The sequence below is a fragment of the Hippocampus zosterae genome, chromosome 7 (genome assembly GCF_025434085.1).
Source record: "Hippocampus zosterae strain Florida chromosome 7, ASM2543408v3, whole genome shotgun sequence".
In the NCBI taxonomy this organism is placed as follows: Eukaryota; Metazoa; Chordata; class Actinopteri; order Syngnathiformes; family Syngnathidae; genus Hippocampus; species Hippocampus zosterae.
Window position 1 is genome coordinate 6335648 of NC_067457.1, and position 16280 is coordinate 6351927.

Consider the following 16280-nt stretch of genomic DNA (forward strand, 5'->3'; position numbering starts at 1 on the left):
TAGCAAAAATGATTTGACGTTTGACAACACTGAATGTCCGTGACCTTCCATCCCTCAGGCACAGGGGGATGTCAAGTGCTAGATCAATGCTGTGGACTGAGTATTGTGAAATAAATCACACTTTTCAAACAGTTGCACAGCACGTTTGCTGGTGTTGATTTAACACCGGCAGGGTGTTAATTGTAAATATTGACAAAGAGTCAATACGCATCCACACTACCCGGCGTTAAAGTAACATTTACTGAAGTGTTCAACACCCAAAAGTGTGTTACAGCAACAAAATGTCGTGTTGACAGTGCAGCAATAGCGACGCTATCGAGTGTCTCGATTAAATCTATTGAGTGCTCATGCAAACACTATCTTATCCATAAAATTTCAACTCAAATGATATGAAAAATCAATTTCATACACAGGAACAGATTTGTGTGCTTATTTTTACTTTTAATCTTTCTTTTAATCTAAAAAGGTGAGGATTCATGCCTGTGATTCATGGGTAAAGTTTCAGTAATTTACGGTACCACCGGACTTCCTGTAAGGCATGCCTATAGAATAACCTCTCTGTCAGCGTGTGTGTGTGTGTGTGTGTGTGTGTGTGTGTGGGAAGGCGGGTCAGCATGTGTAAAAAGGTGAAATATAGCATCAGTCAAGGGTGAGGCATAAACCCGACCACTCCAACTTTTTTTTTTTTTTAATTTGGATTGGCAAGCCATCTGCCAGCGGGGTAATATTTTACCCGCAATTCGTTTTCTGAGTATTCCTGCTCCACAGTCGAGTGGCTCTCCATCATGCTTGTCCAAAGGGATTTTTTATTGAAGAACACTAAGACGGGATTGGATCTCGCTTGCGTGCGTGTTTGTGAGTGATTTTATTGCATTGTAGCCGCAGCGGTGGGGGGGGCGTGTCGCTAGGTGACAATAAAATATGTTCATTTATTTGTTGTCACAGACTCAGCGTTTGACTCCTGACTGATTTAACTTTTTCTTTCACACTTTTCCTCATTTTATTTTCAAATCTCAACCCCTGATGTATCGCCCATAGAAGTGTCCACCCACCTGTGTGTCACGACCACAAACCTTTATCCCGCTTGCATGATGTTCACGTACGTGCTGGTCTTCCAACAGTGTCTATTTCACAAAATTCATGCTCATCAGTGCATTCTTACTCGGTGGTCACCCACCTCTCTCTCTCTTTTCAGAGTGATGTGGTCTTTTGTTTCCGAGCTGGATTTGTTCAAGGACTGAGTGATATACAACATTCATGAATCCTCAAGGTAAAAGATATTCTGTCCAACAAGCAGCGGAGACCCAGGGTCGTGGTTATTTCTTCTTCTTTTGAGTATAAATCTTTCGCCCCCTGCTCTGCCCTTCACTCGCGCCTGTGGCTGCTTACCGTCTTTTCTCCGTCTCCACCGATAAAGAGGCACAATTTATATCCACAGGTGAACCAAATTCAATAGACCTTGCACAAATAGTGAAGTTAAACATGTTTTATTTATTTTTTGTTTCCGCACTGCTTACTTCCACAGCTTTATTTTCTTTTTAACTCATTCACTCCCAAAGACGTTTTTAAACGTCTTTTCAGACTTGGTCCAGAATTGGCTGGTACTGAATGAGTTAAAAAGCCGGGAGACTGACAACAATATACAGTAGTGCGATCATAACAACAACACATTCTCCACCGGGGAACACAAAGGGACTGCGGGGCAGTCCTGTACCTGCCACCCTTTTCCTCCTGTTAGTCACACCTCACTAAAATAAACAGATTTTGTGTGGGCGTCTCACACACACAAAAACAGCACATGCTGCTTGAACGCCAAAACTTTGTTGCCAACAAACACTGCCAAGTGTTTTCTCACAACTACAGGACAAGTTGACAGGAATTGTATAGATTGTTTTGAAACCAAGGTAATTCTTTGAACAATCTAAATTTGACCAAAAGGATAAAGTCTAAGTGGACTCAATGGAAGTTGATTTATAGTCACGAATATACAATTATTTCCAGTACATGCCTTGAAACCGATTGAGGCAAGTATAGGCGGCCAGAGTAGACTCAATTTTTATTTATTTATTTTTGAACAATTGTTTCCAGCTGCCTGGAACAAATTGTAAGAGAAAATTGTGCAGTCAAGATTAAATACACTTACTTAAAACCCCGAAAAGATTCTAGTATTTGAGTAGAAGTTGTTGAAGGTTAATGCTGGGGGGAAAAAACACAGAAAAAAACCCTTCTTTTTGGGGGGTTGCACATGATTAGAATATATTCAATTAAAAAAATAAATTCAGTGTACTGGCAAAAAAAATATATATATATTTCAAAGCTTGTTTGTTGTCAGGAGCGGGAAATAGAACATTCCAGCAAGGAAAAAAAAAACAAAGCACATAATTTGTTTTGAATGTCATTTGCTCGTTTTTTTTTATGTCAAGGGCGGGAAAAAAATTAGCTAAAAGTGAGAGTCACATTTTATACCATGTATGTATTATTTTCATCATTATTATTATTTTTTTAAGCGCTGAGCATCAAATTAACACTTGCTGAATATGGAAGTTGCTTAGCATTACCGACACCACAGGAGAATAACACGAGAGGCAAATTAACACGATGACGCAAGTACACTTCGCCCACATTGCGTACCGAGCAACCCCCAAAGGGATTTTCGATTCGTGAACCTCGAAAGAGTTTCTCACCACTCTCTCACAATTTAGACCTGACCTTTCGCTGGGCGCTCACAATGAAATAACATCAACTCTGGGAAGGACGCAATTAGTGTCGACCTGAGCACGACTCCTTGCACAACATCTGGCATTGCGGGGGGCCCAGCTCCCCACATTACCCCCAACAGCCTCCCACGTCGTGACACGGCACTCGTTTTTACTGCTTTATTTACTGAGGTCATGCGTGACTATTTATAGATCCCGCCATGCAAAAAAAGGTGCGGCATGCAAATTAGATTTATTAAGATATACGGTTGCGTAATTGGAAACAACTAGAGCACACTTATTGATGACTGTGCATGATGCCCAGAAACAATCATTCATTGTCATCATGATTTGGCTTTTATTTTGTACAGTCGTGAAAGCAGTTGCCACGTTAGTCGCAAAACCTTGTGTCCTTTCTCGCTTGGTATATTACCACTGTATAATTTCACCTCTTTTTGTTTTTAAAGAAGAATATAAACCCTTGTGACAGGAAGGCTACCTCGGCCATGATGATTATTTGCTTTGCAGCCAATCATTCTCCATTCCCTCCATTCCTGCATCGAAATATGGCGCAGATGATTTGAAACGATGGAATGAACCGGCCGCCGCATGCCTTCACTGCAACTCTTTACGATTTTAATCTTGTTTAAAAAAAAAAATGAATTAATTAAAAATTATGATGTAATCCAGAGCGGCATCTGTCTAATGAAGCACATGGTGCATATGTATGAGCGAGGGGGGAGAAGGCGGGGGGGGGGGGCACTGCACAAGCTGCGTTTGTGAGAAACGATCACGTCACCCGGTCACATGCTTCCACAAGATTACAAGAGTTTGTTTCTGCTCACTTCATTTCACTCTGCGCTATTAGGATTTCTCTCACGTGTTCCCATTTATTCAATCTCATTTTTTTTTTAAACCACATTGTAGTCATTAATTTTTTTTTTTTTTTTAGATTAACCCAGCCTGCAATTGTGTCATGACGAAGCTGCTCATGTTTAGTACAAGCGCGACAGCAGCTGCCGTGTTCATCCAGAAACCTCGTGCACTGAATTCAATGCGTCTGATCTGTACAATTAACACATTCAGTACCAGCCAATTCCGGACCAAGTGTGAAACGACGTTTAAATACGTCTTTGGGAGTGAATGAGTTAAGCATCTTTCTTGCAAGAAATAAACCAAAAACAACAAACAAAAAAAACGGTTCCCAGTGCTGTTTGTTTTAGTGCCATTTTATCTTTATATATACAGTAAACACACTTGTTGCCTTTTTCTTTCCCGAGCTGAACGTATTTTCGTACCATTTTAGCTGCTTAAGTTACCGTTTTGCTTCCTTCCCTGCCTTTACTGAGTCTACTCTGTCCTTAATAATGCAGCCAGAGGTGGGCAGGGGAGGCTGAAAAGCGGGTGGGAGTTGTGAGGTTCTCTTTCATCGCATGAGGGTGATGTGAGGACCAAATCTTTCATGTCTCACGTGTATCGACCGCCGTCCCTGAAGCCTGCACGTTGTGTCACATGGCCAATCCATCTGTTTGGAGGCTGGCAATGGGCATTAAGACCGGTGTGTTTCCATCCTCTGTCCATTTGCTGCGTTTAACCGGGGCTTGACAAAGTATCCACCTCCAGGTGTAATATCCCAAGAGGCGTTCTCTTCCTCTTCCAAAATATGAGCGATGCCCAAGTAGCCGCCTGTGTCGCTCCAGCTCGTTCCCTCGGCGGCAGTGGCGTAGTGCTCGTCATCACTTCGGAAAAGAATGAGATTTCCTCCGAGACGCGGCGTCACCTCCGCTATCTCATCCTTTTTCGTGCCAGGCTCCCCAGGCCTGGACGTCACCTGCGATGGCCGGCGGCTCATCACAAGGCCCGCTTGTTGTGGACATATGTCACCTGAGACATAGGGAAGAGTGTCTGAAGCCTCAAGGGGAGGAAGAATGTCTCAAATGTTCCGCTCGTATTTTATTTTATTCCTTTGTGATTGATGGTCGACAATTTCTTTAGCTCTGTGCTATTTAATGGAGTACCTTTACGGTGTCATGTGAAAATTGGGTGTAGAAGCTAGTACACGGGGATCCTCGGTTTACAATGGTTTCAAAGGTATTAAGCGGTTTGCACCGCGGCGTTTGCGCACGCTTTACATGAAATTATTGTGAGTTAGATGAAAAAATATAAAAATGAAAAATAGAGAGAAAAAAATATGTACAGTATATACATACTTCCCTCTATTTTTCATTTATATATATATATATTCATTCATTCATTCATCTTCCGAACCGCTTGATCCTCACTAGGGTCGCGGGGGGTGCTGGAGCCTATCCCAGCTGTCTTCGGGCAGTAGGCGGGGGACACCCTGAAACGGTTGCCAGCCAATCGCAGGGCACACAGAGACGAACAACCATTCGCACCCACACTCACACCTAAGGACAATTTAGAGTGTTCAATCAGTCTGCCATGCATATTTTTGGAATGTGGGAGGAAACCGGAGCACCTGGAGAAAACCCACGCAGGCCCGGGGAGAACATGCAAACTCCACACAGGGAGGCCAGAGCTGGAATCGAACCCGGTACCTCTGCACTGTGAAGCCGACGTGCTAACCACTGGACTACCGGGCCGCCCCTATATATATATATATATATATATATTTTTTTTTTTTATGGCGTCCCACCACTTTATGGTAAACAGTGATCCCTCGCTATTTCGCGGTTCGTTGCATTGCAGATTTTTTTCAACATATTCATAATTTATTTTTTTTTCATATACATGGAGTACAGTACTATATATTTTACTCGATGTGACTCGCTGTTGTTTTGCTGACTTTCGCAGCTTTTCGCGGACCGTTTGCGGACTTTAAAAAAAATTTGTTAATTGGTAGCTACTTTGCGAATTTTTGTTTATTTTTGCCTGCATAGTAAGTATCGATTATTATTTTGGTGTATTTTTCTCTCTATCAATTCATTCGGACTGATAAAATCCTGACATCCATGTAGCAAATCCACAAACCCGCGGAGGCGTGCTGAGATGCATCCGTCCATATCCGTTTCATTCGTGGCACATTTGAAGCCTTCTCACCATTGGTAATGTGTCAGACTGTTACCTTTTTTTTTTTTTTTTATGTGTTGACACCATCATACGGTGCCTGGCGGGGCGTTGACAAAATGACAGAACGTCGTCAGAAACCATCTGTGTCCGGTCGTGAAGGCCAATGACAAACGTCCATCACCTGATTAGTCTTGAGGGGCAGGGAGAGAGAGGGAATGAAAAAGAGAGAGAGAGGAAATGGGAGGCTTGCTGCCGACAAAACAAGCGGTGTAATTAAAAGTCAACGACTGTTGCCTTTGAGGCGGATTCGTGTGCGTTTTTAAAAAGCTAATGACCGCCCAGTGACGGCGTGCGTCACGGCCGCCGCTCTCCAACTGCAAGGCTAGTTCTGTCGAATTGTACTCTGACCTTCACGTTTATTCATTCTTCATCACGCCGACGTCAGGCATCTTGCGTTTCGGAGCCGTTCAAAGGTACATCGTTCTCGCCGCTCTTACACGGGGAATGATTTTGCGCTCAAGAGCCCAAACGATCCGAGGCATTGATTAACAGCGGCCGACCCGAGGCCCGCGGCGGTTATTACCGACTCTGTCACGCCGTTTTAAATGGAAACCCCCGAGAGGGCGAAGGCATGTATCATCAGTACGAGCGCACTTTTTGAATGATTTATCAACAGTAATTTTGGCACGGAACCCGCGTGTTTCGTTTAACGAGCCGGCTTGCGCGCAGCGGTGGGGAAATTAATAAGCAAATAATTGGCCGGCAAAAAACGACGCGTGATGAAATATGACGGCAAAAACGGAGGCTGAGAAATGCCGTCAGGCTCACCCGCCGCTTAGCGGAAACTTTTTCGGGTTATGCGGTAGGGATGGGAATTTATGCAAACTTTCACTTGCGACAACAAATCATAAATCTGATGTTCGGGTTCCTTTCAGATGATTTGTTAGGGTCTTTGGTTTCACTCTGTCAAGAGGAATCAGCTAATCATAGAGCATGTAAATGCGCTGGAATCAACTTGGACATGGGCAAATACACAGGACGCAATTCCCCCACATTGACTGTCAAATGTCCTGCACAGGTTGCCCCTTTTAGGTGGTTGTGAGCCTTTTGAAGGAAATATTCAGTACCAGCCAATTCTGGACCAAGTCCAAAAAGACGTTTAAAAACGTCTTTGGGAGTGAATGAGTTAAGAGGTTGTCTGACACGTGTTCAGTGACTCACGCTTTTGCTTTTAGTAGTCCTTTTTTCACGTTCTCACTAATGGATCTTCAAGTACTGTTCATTCCGTCCATTTGCCAGACAAAGTGTGACCCAATTAAGATTTCAGTTGGAAAGTGGAGCACTGTGTTATCTTGCAAGTCTGCAAAGCAATGATTAACACTAGGGAATAAACATGCAGCGATTCGGCTTTCGGATCTTGTTGGATAGGATTTTTTTTGGGCGGGGGAGTTTGAAGATCTTTGCTTCTTTCAGCCCACAGACGTTTTTCTGCACAGCCTTTCTTCCCTTCCTCCATTCCCCATCTTTCCTTCCAATTTATTTTTGTTTTTTTTTCGTTTTTATATATCAAAGTGCTGCTTTTCAGAGGCAGTAATAAGTCGCTGATCTTACGCGAGTGGGCAAAGTAATCGCGAAATGACTTCTCGAACAACAGCCGATGGTTATTTCCAGCGTTTATTTATTTCTTTGTTTTCGATGCTATCAGGTCTCTGGAGCTGACGAGCAGGGGGGGGGGGGGGAAGAGGAAAGCAATATTCATTGTTTTAATGCTGACGTCGGCCTCAACCGTCTTATTTACCTCCATTTTGGGTTTCTCTCACGACAGTGCGCAGAATGCTAAGTCTCCAGCTCCATTCTTCTCTCCCTCATGACAAAGAGCCGAAAATACTTTGAATTCCTCCATTTGTAGCAAGAACGGATACCCGACTATCCACCATTTTTCTGACGGCGAGCCTCTCTTGTCTCTGATTTTTCGCCGCCGAATCGCATCCCAATCGCTTCTCGCTTGGCCACGAACCACCCCGGCGAGAGTCGACGATCGCAGCTCGATCACGTCAACGGAACCGCACGATCTGTTGAGCAGAGATGTGACGTCACCAAACCAATGCCTTGACTGCGTCTAAAAATTCTTCCTTTCTTTGAAACCTTTCAGCAAATTACCACACCTATCTCACCTAATCAAATATGACCCCCAAGCACATTTTCCCCCCCTTCCTGCCTTACGACAAGGAAAAATGTGAAGTTTTTCTAATGTACACGAAAATGGCTCACTCTCATCAGATGTTCCCCCGCTAAGGTGTTGCTTGGCAGAAAGGGAGGATAAGAGTGTTGGAGAGCACTTGGAGCCCCCCCTCCCCGATAAAAGGCCATAATGGTGGCGCACAGCAGAGCTCCAGGATGCTACGCAACCGTTGGCACTTGTCACGGTCAAAATGGGGAGTAAATTAAAGGCCAACAAAAAAACTCCTCAATTCTTGTCAACAGAGTCCAGTCACCCTGCGGTGTTACTTTTGTACGCTTTGCGACACCGGCCGACATCATTTCAAACCATGACTTCAAAACAACACTGGATTGAATCCAAATTTGAAATTTTAGCTCTGCCCTCTAAAACCTAATTTGAAACCCGAACCATTGTTTAAAAGCTTACTTTGAAACCCACATTTGAAAGCCTGAAACAAACTGTCTGTCCAGCCTGGAAACTTTAAATCCCAATTTTAAACCTCACCCATTTAACTTGACATACAGTCTTGAAACCTGATTTCAAGCCAACCCTTGGCTTGAAATCCTGATTTAAAACCCAAACCATTTCTTCTAATCCTAAATTGAAACCCTACTCCGCCTTGAAAACCTAACTTTAAATACCCAGCTTGTCTTGAAACCCTCATTTGAAACCCTACTTCTAGCTCCTGGAACATGAAATCGAGTCAACTCAAAATGAAGATAACAAAACTTGTTTCCCTTTCTGCTGATTCGTGCATAAACAAAACTCATCAAACAAATTTCAAATGATCAATAGACTTTAAAAAAAAAACTTTTAAAAGCTCACCATTAATCTCCAACTCTTTCCATTGACCTCAAAGGGTCACCGATAAAAATGAAACAACGTCGTCGTAAGACAGCTTGGCGGGGATAAAAGATACTAATGTGCGTGTTTCTGCGCGGTGTAATCACGCTTGTCGGCCATCCCTCTCCTCCTCCTCCTCCGGACCTCCTCTCACAGCCTCCCCTTCGTTTATTTATAATACCCCGGTCTCATCCCATCGAGGGGGAGATCAGTCTATGGAAAGGGCAGATCGCCAAGCCCGCTCTCTGTGACAGAGCGATGCATTACGACATTAAGACACCTGCGAGGAGCGAGCGAGAGAAAAAAAAGAAAAATCAATCATATGCACTCCCGCATGCATTAGTGAAGGGCACCTCTCTGCCTCCAGCGGGGTGCTCACCTGGCTGGGATTGTTTGGAACTCTGTTTCCCACCACCCCTCCCGCCACCACCGCCAACCCCACCCGGGACACACCATTAGCCTTGTAAGGACGAGCACATCTGAAAAATTATCCCCCCCCCCCCCATCCCGACTTCTCGTAGACGAATGGCAAGCGTTTAATTGTTGGGCCCGCTTTCATCCATTTTCCTGCCTCATCCGTCTTTTTCCATCATCCATCCTTGGAGGACGCTCGCATGTTTGCGCATCAAAAGCAGACGGATAAATTTGCCTGCTGTCAGGTCGGGTGGCGCCAGAATGATCAAGTGTATCGACCGTAAATGCATCCCGATGACACTCCGATGTTTACGTGAGCGCAACAAAGACATCCCTGGCAAAGATGGCGTCCTGCGGTGTCCGTTGGGTCAATGCGACCCTTTATATGTTTAGTATTTTTTTTTTTGTAATGTTTTTTTTTGGGGGGGTTGCATTTTTGGAAAAACATTTTTTAAATAGTTTCATCAAATTGTTGACCCACAACATAACATTTTGAATAACTCGCATCACTCAGGAACATTGAATAATTTGTATTTTTGGTTATGACGCCCACACACAAGACTACATCGGTCTATTTTTTTTTCAATCAAATCACCTATAGGTCTTTTATTTTTAAGGGTCATACAAGGCAGCAAGAGGTTTAAACAGTGTTCTTATTCTTTTTTTTTTATGTGTTCCGTGTATGGCGATTTCAAACATAGTTCTCTAAGTTGATCAAACACTTTTTTTAAGCCAGGGCAGAAGAATCAAATTTTCTCCATGATGTGACTTTGAAGCATCACTTTGCGCGCCGAGTCCTTAACTCATTCAGTACCAGCCAATTCTGAACCAAGTCTGAAAAGACGTTTAAAAACGTCTTTGGGAGTGAATGAGTTAAATAGTTGTGGATTAATAGGAACATTCTCGGCGGATAATTACAATCAGTGTCACTTTGGTGCGGGACCTTGTGAAGCATTTTAACCCCGTGAGAGGAAAATAACCGCCTTTTAATGATTTCTCAATGTCTTGCACGGTTCTGAATCGCCTTGAAACCAATTCACCGTTTAATTGATTAAATGGAACGGAAAGACGCAGCGAAGATGAAGTGGGGCTAAAAAGTCCGTTTCAATCTGGATGTATGCATGAGTTTAGGGCTTAAACTTCACACAAAAATGGAGAAAGAAGATGCCTTTATCGTAAATAGCAAACTGCACCCTCAAGGAGCCCTGCTCTATCTGACTCAATTGCGGGACAAGGACCATGAACGGGTTTGTTATCTTCCCGGAGGGAGTCTTGGTTACTATGGCGATGGCTTTGTTAGCAGCTTCTCCGGCCCTTTAGAAGAAGAAATGGTCCAGCTTGATTGATGTAATGACGGCTGAGAACGGAGGTCAAATAATGACGGGTCGGTATTGCTTCCATTTATTTATTTATTTATTTTTGCTGCTTTATGCGATCTGTAAATGGACCAGAAAAAGTTACCAGATCAACAGATAAAATCGAGTATTCTAACAAAATGTTTATACTTCATTCCTTCCCAAGACTGCGCGTGAACATTCACAACATGACAGCGACGACGGTTGTTTGTATTTGAATTATAAGGCAAATGTGATGAAGTCATGAATTGTATTTTATTTATTTATTTACTATAACTATATATATAGGGGCGGCCCGGTAGTCCAGTGGTTAGCACGTCGGCTTCACAGTGCAGAGGTACTGGGTTCGATCCCAGCTCCGGCCTCCCTGTGTGGAGTTTGCATGTTCTCCCTGGGCCTGCGTGGGTATATATATATATATATATATATATTCATTCATTCATCTTCCGAGCCGCTTGATCCTCACTGGAGCCCTATCCCAGCTGTCTTCGGGCAGTAGGCGGGGGACACCCTGAATCGGTTGCCAGCCAATCGCAGGGCACACAGAAACGAACAACCATTCGCAGTCACACTCACACCTAGGGACAATTTAGAGTGTTCAATCAGCCTGCCACGCATGTTTTTGGAATGTGGGGGGAAACCGGAGAACCCGGAGAAAACCCACGCAGGCCCGGGGAGAACATGCAAACTCCACACAGGGAGGCCGGAGCTGGAATCGAACCCGGTACCTCTGCACTGTGAAGCCGACGTGCTAACCACTGGACTACCGGGCCGCCCCTATATATATATATATATTTTTTTTTTATGGCGTCCCACCACTTTATGGTAAACAGTGATCCCTCGCTATTTCGCGGTTCGTTGCATTGCAGATTTTTTTCAACATATTCATAATGTATTTTTTTTTCATATACATGGAGTACAGTACTATATATTTTACTCGATGTGACTCGCTGTTGTTTTGCTGACTTTCGCAGCTTTTCGCGGACCGTTTGCGGACTTTAAAAAAAATTCGTTAATTGGTAGCTACTTTGCGAATTTTTGTTTATCGCGGGTAGTTTTGGTCCCCATTACCCGCGATAAACAAGGGATTACTGTAATTTGACCCAGGGATAGTTCAAAGGTGGCTTGGCAGATGGAAGTCTAATAAAGCGCCAAATGTACGTCACAGTGGATTTGCCGTATGTGTTCGATCATAAACGGCCATGGCAGAACGAGATTTGACACACCATCCCAGAAGTATTTGTACTTCATCAGCACTAATGAGGACTAATGAGTCCACACTTGAGGAGGTGACTGGCTTGAGAAAAATAGTTCACCTGCCAAGCACCAGCGCAGCACGTCGAACGAGAAGAAAAGCTTTCGGGCTCCAAGCAAGCTGTTTCACTGTGTGCTCAAAACCGCAGTTGTTTTCGGCACATTTGAAAATCGCCTCTTCGCCAACTGTTCAGTGTGGTTATTTTTGTCTTTTTGTTGACCACAATGATGAATAATTACAGAAGTCCCTCCACCCCCTGTAATTTATTATTATTATTATTTTTTTTCCCCCAGACTGATATGATCAGCATCACGCCGACAACCTCATTTGTTTACAACGGAACTGCAGTCTCTAGAGAGAAGACTGCCAGACGGGGAGAACATCTTATCTGTGTGAGTCGTAGAACACAGAATTTAATATTTTTTTTCTTTTTTTTTTTTTTTGAGCAACTTCTGAGATAAGATGGAGTTGATATTGCGGTTTATCATGGCTCAGCTCCTTACATTACACACTGGTTTTGACTGCAACGATTAACACTGAGTCATCTTGCCTTTTCATTTAGGGTCGATCCAACCAGTCTTTTCTCTTTTGTTTTTTACACTTTTAATGAAAGAGTCACATTCTCAGAGAGAGAGAGAGAGAGAGAAAAAGATAAGGCGTTGATTCCACTTCCACTCTCTTGTGAGTGATACTGAATGCTTTGGCTATTCTTTTTGGAGCGCGTGCTCGGCGTGTTGTTTGCAGCAGACGGTCGTTCCGCTAAATATTCCTCCGGCATCCTGCGAGCATGTTGTGCTTTCTGCGCAGGCGGCATGGGTGAAAGCGTCAGCGGTGTAGCTGTCAAGATTGGGGCTTGAAGATGATCGGACGAGATGACCCGCGTGGCGGATGGGGCGAGAGCGCTGTTGTGACAGCCGCTGGTCCTGGATGGTGAGGTGACTCGCGCTAATAGACACGCGCTGGATTCAATGTTGGTGAACCCTGGCTGCTTGTCAAACACAACAAAAAGGGATACCTGGGGAGCGCTCGGTTGACTTGACTTTCAAGAAGATTGACTTTGTTGAAATGGAAAAAAAGTACAGGCTCTGAAATGTACTTAAGAACCAAAATAAAGAACAAAAATGTCATTTGTTTGAATGATTTTATAACTGGGCGGTCTGGTAGTTAGTGCATTGACCTCACAGTGCAGAGGTTCAATTCCAGCCTCCCTGAGTGGAGTTTGCATGTTCTCCCCGGGCCTGCGTGGGTTTTCTCCGGGTACTCCGGTTTCCTCCCGCATTCCAAAAACATGCATGGCAGGCTGATTGAACACTCTAAATTGTCTGTAGGTGTGAGTGTGAGCGCAGATGGTTGTTTGTCTCTGTGTGCCCTGCGATTGGCTGGCAACCGGTTCAGGGTGTCGCCCCGCCTACTACCCGAAGACGGCTGGGATAGGGCTCCAGAATCCCCCACGAGCCTCGTGAGGATAAAGCGGATCGGAAAATGGATGGAAGGATGGATGTTTTCATAACTTGGCACAACAGAAACAAATCCCTGCGCACACAAAAAGAATCACTCGTATGAAAACTCATCCACTGCCAACCCAGTAAAAATGGATCTTTTGACTTGTATTTGTGCTTGTACTGAGAAGAACAGAAAAACAAACGAAAAAAACCCCCCAAAAACTCATGCTACGTGTCACGTCTGATGCTATTCGAGCCTGTTCCCTTTGCTTTGCTAACATTGCAAGCTGAGTGAGAGAAAATGCTTAATTCCCCCCCCCCCCCACCCCACCCCCCACAAAAATACACATTGCCTGTTTGTGTTTGAAGATTACGGGTTTTAGGCTGTTTGACGATATTCGCCATGAATATCGCCAACACCCTCAAACTTTTTTTTTTTTTTTTTTAATTGCAATGGGGAATAGTTTGCTCCTCTCCCCTAATCTGTTGCCATTTGAAGTTTTATGTTCCTCCAAGTCGCTGCTGTGCCTGTTTTTCTGCCTTGTCAGACCGAAAGATCGAAGCAGTCGTTAACTTCACCTGACTCTACTTTTGTCTTTTTTTTGTTTTTTTTAATGTTGTGTCTTCCTTCATGGAGGGCGAATTTTGTAACGAGTCTATTTAGGTAAAATAAGGAGTAGAAAGTATCTACCTGTTTTCAAATACAGGGAGTAAAAATAAAAAGTTGCCATAAAATCAGTAGTCAAGGAACGGACCTGAAGAATCTCCTGAACTAAAATAAAGTATTTGTAATTCCAACAACGGGAAGCCCGCGAGCGTAGCAAATGTCAGAAATAAGTGTGAAAGAAGGACAGGGGAGCGAGAGGTCGGGGTCAATTCATGTTAAAAGGATGACTTCTATCAACTTCAAGCTGGAGCGTGATTGTCAACGGAACAAATCGGTCCCACACAGCCTGACTTTTGTGTCGACTCGTAAGCCACTAATGCCTGATTCGTGCTCATCTTGCAAATGGCGTCGGTATCCGATCGGTCCGCCTGCCTGCGCTCCCATTAGAAGGAACGCAGGCGCGGGTGACAGGTTCAAATAGGATTGGCACGCGGGAATCTGCCTCTTGTCAAAATGATGGCACTGAAAATGTAAAACGGCACAGAAGACAGAAAAATTGGAAGCGCTCTGTTTGACCTTGAGAGCGGCGCAGAATGAGGGTGGGGGGAGGGGGGGAAGGGTAAAAGACGGCAAGCGCGAGGCGGTAACGCTCCCTCGCCTTCATACACACATCGTTTTCCAGCATGGGGAGACGCTATTTGGAAGATAGCCAACGTACGTAGCATTTCTTTAAAATTCAATCGCAAGACATTTTAATTAGGTCCGAGGCATCACTATATGAGTTCTCTAATTGTGCATTTATGTTTCCATTCATCACCACCAGCCCGGCATTTAATTAGCAGCCCAGGAACAAACGAGCCATTGTTCACGTCTAAATCAAATAAACCCAGATGAAAAATAAAAGAGCTTACATTTGCCCCGCAAAAATTCTCAGAACTTTCCGTATGACATCCTGTGGCAGCTTTTCTTCAGTCAGTTTTTTTTTTCAAACAGGGGTGGGGGGGATCTCAAATGTCGACTAGCCTCTCCAAAGGGCTTTCAAAGGTTATGAGTTTATTAATTGGAAAGGGCTGAAAAAGAAACCTCTATTTACTGTGGGTAATGCGAAGTTCTGTTTACCCACCTCTGCTATATTTGAGCGCCTGAAATTATACGCTGCGGCTTATCCCATTCACTTCTTCAACATCGAACAGCTAACACATAAAACATGTGAAAGTGCGAACCCCCCCACGCCGCCGATGCCGAGAGAAATATTTCTCTTGATGGCGCAAGGGCCTTTTGATAACCTTGGAAGATCAGTGTTGCACTTCTGTGCCATTGTCCTTCGACGTCTTCCGCCCCCGGGATGGTCAGGATGCAGCCTCTGTTTGCATCTTGTCAGAAGGCGCCATCTTGTCAAGAGCCTGCTTCTTCTCAGCACTCTTCTTCACTTTCTGACAGAACTCATCAGTCCCCCTCGATGAAAAGTGTCTGCGGTGGCTTGTTTATCCCCGCGGAGGCATTTTTCAAGCCTTCCGTTTGATTCAGACCTGCTTTTTAAAGTCTGAAAGGGGCTACTGTGGTGGGCCAGTAAAAACAAAAACGCGCAGTAAAAATCTCCAAATGGTTGAGACGGGCAAAGAAGTTTTTTTGTCTCAAGTCAAATGCTGTCTGGCGGTGTGTGTCTCCTTGTGTGGTGACAAGTCTTCATACCTCCAACACTTTGCTGTATTTTCAGCTATTTGTGGCAGGCAATCGCAATATCTCAGAATGCTCAGAATACAAAGCCATGTTCTGTTCAAAGGAGGTAACCTGATCACGTTTAGATGACAATTTGGGTTACAAAACAGGGTAAGCCACTGGGGCTTAATTGGGTTGTTAAAAACCTTGAAAATTAGCATATTCACGTTTACACGGCCTTTCAAAACCCCAATATCCTTGAGAAAATAATGGATTGATTTTGAACAACTTCCAAACAGATGCTGGAAACAAAAAAATCTGGACTTTTTCTACCTGTCCCTGTTTTTCAGTGATCGCCCTCATACTTGCCGCTCTGTCCATTACCTTTGACCAACACAAAAGAGGCTCGAGGTAGCTGCCACTCATCATCACTCTACCGACCGCAATCTTCCACAGCTCATCAATGCTAACCTTTTCCACGCTCTACCAGTTTCACTTCAACTTTCTCATGAGTTTTCGTCGCCCGGCTCTCGCCGCCGCCATGTTAATAATGGATGGCGGCTGTCGGTTTGCTCTCCAATGTCTCCAATACATCAGTCATTCATAAAGAAAATAATATCAAACAAGTGCCAATGGCCTTGTCAGCAAAAGGACCCATGATGGAGTCATTTTATAGGCGGCACCTTTGACTCCGCTCGCCTGCTCAATAAATAAGATATGGGCTCGACATTCAATTTTAGAAGAATGCACCTGAG

At 44.1% G+C, this 16280-nt stretch overlaps 1 long non-coding RNA gene across 1 annotated transcript; it reads left to right on the forward strand.

Annotated features, from left to right (window-relative positions):
* Positions 1-1041: 1041 nt before the first annotated feature.
* LOC127604005 (uncharacterized) lies at positions 1042-12853 on the forward strand. The gene is made up of 3 exons (XR_007963182.1): positions 1042-1099; positions 1196-1270; positions 12111-12853. It is a non-coding gene; the product is annotated as an uncharacterized LOC127604005 (long non-coding RNA).
* Positions 12854-16280: the final 3427 nt, after the last annotated feature.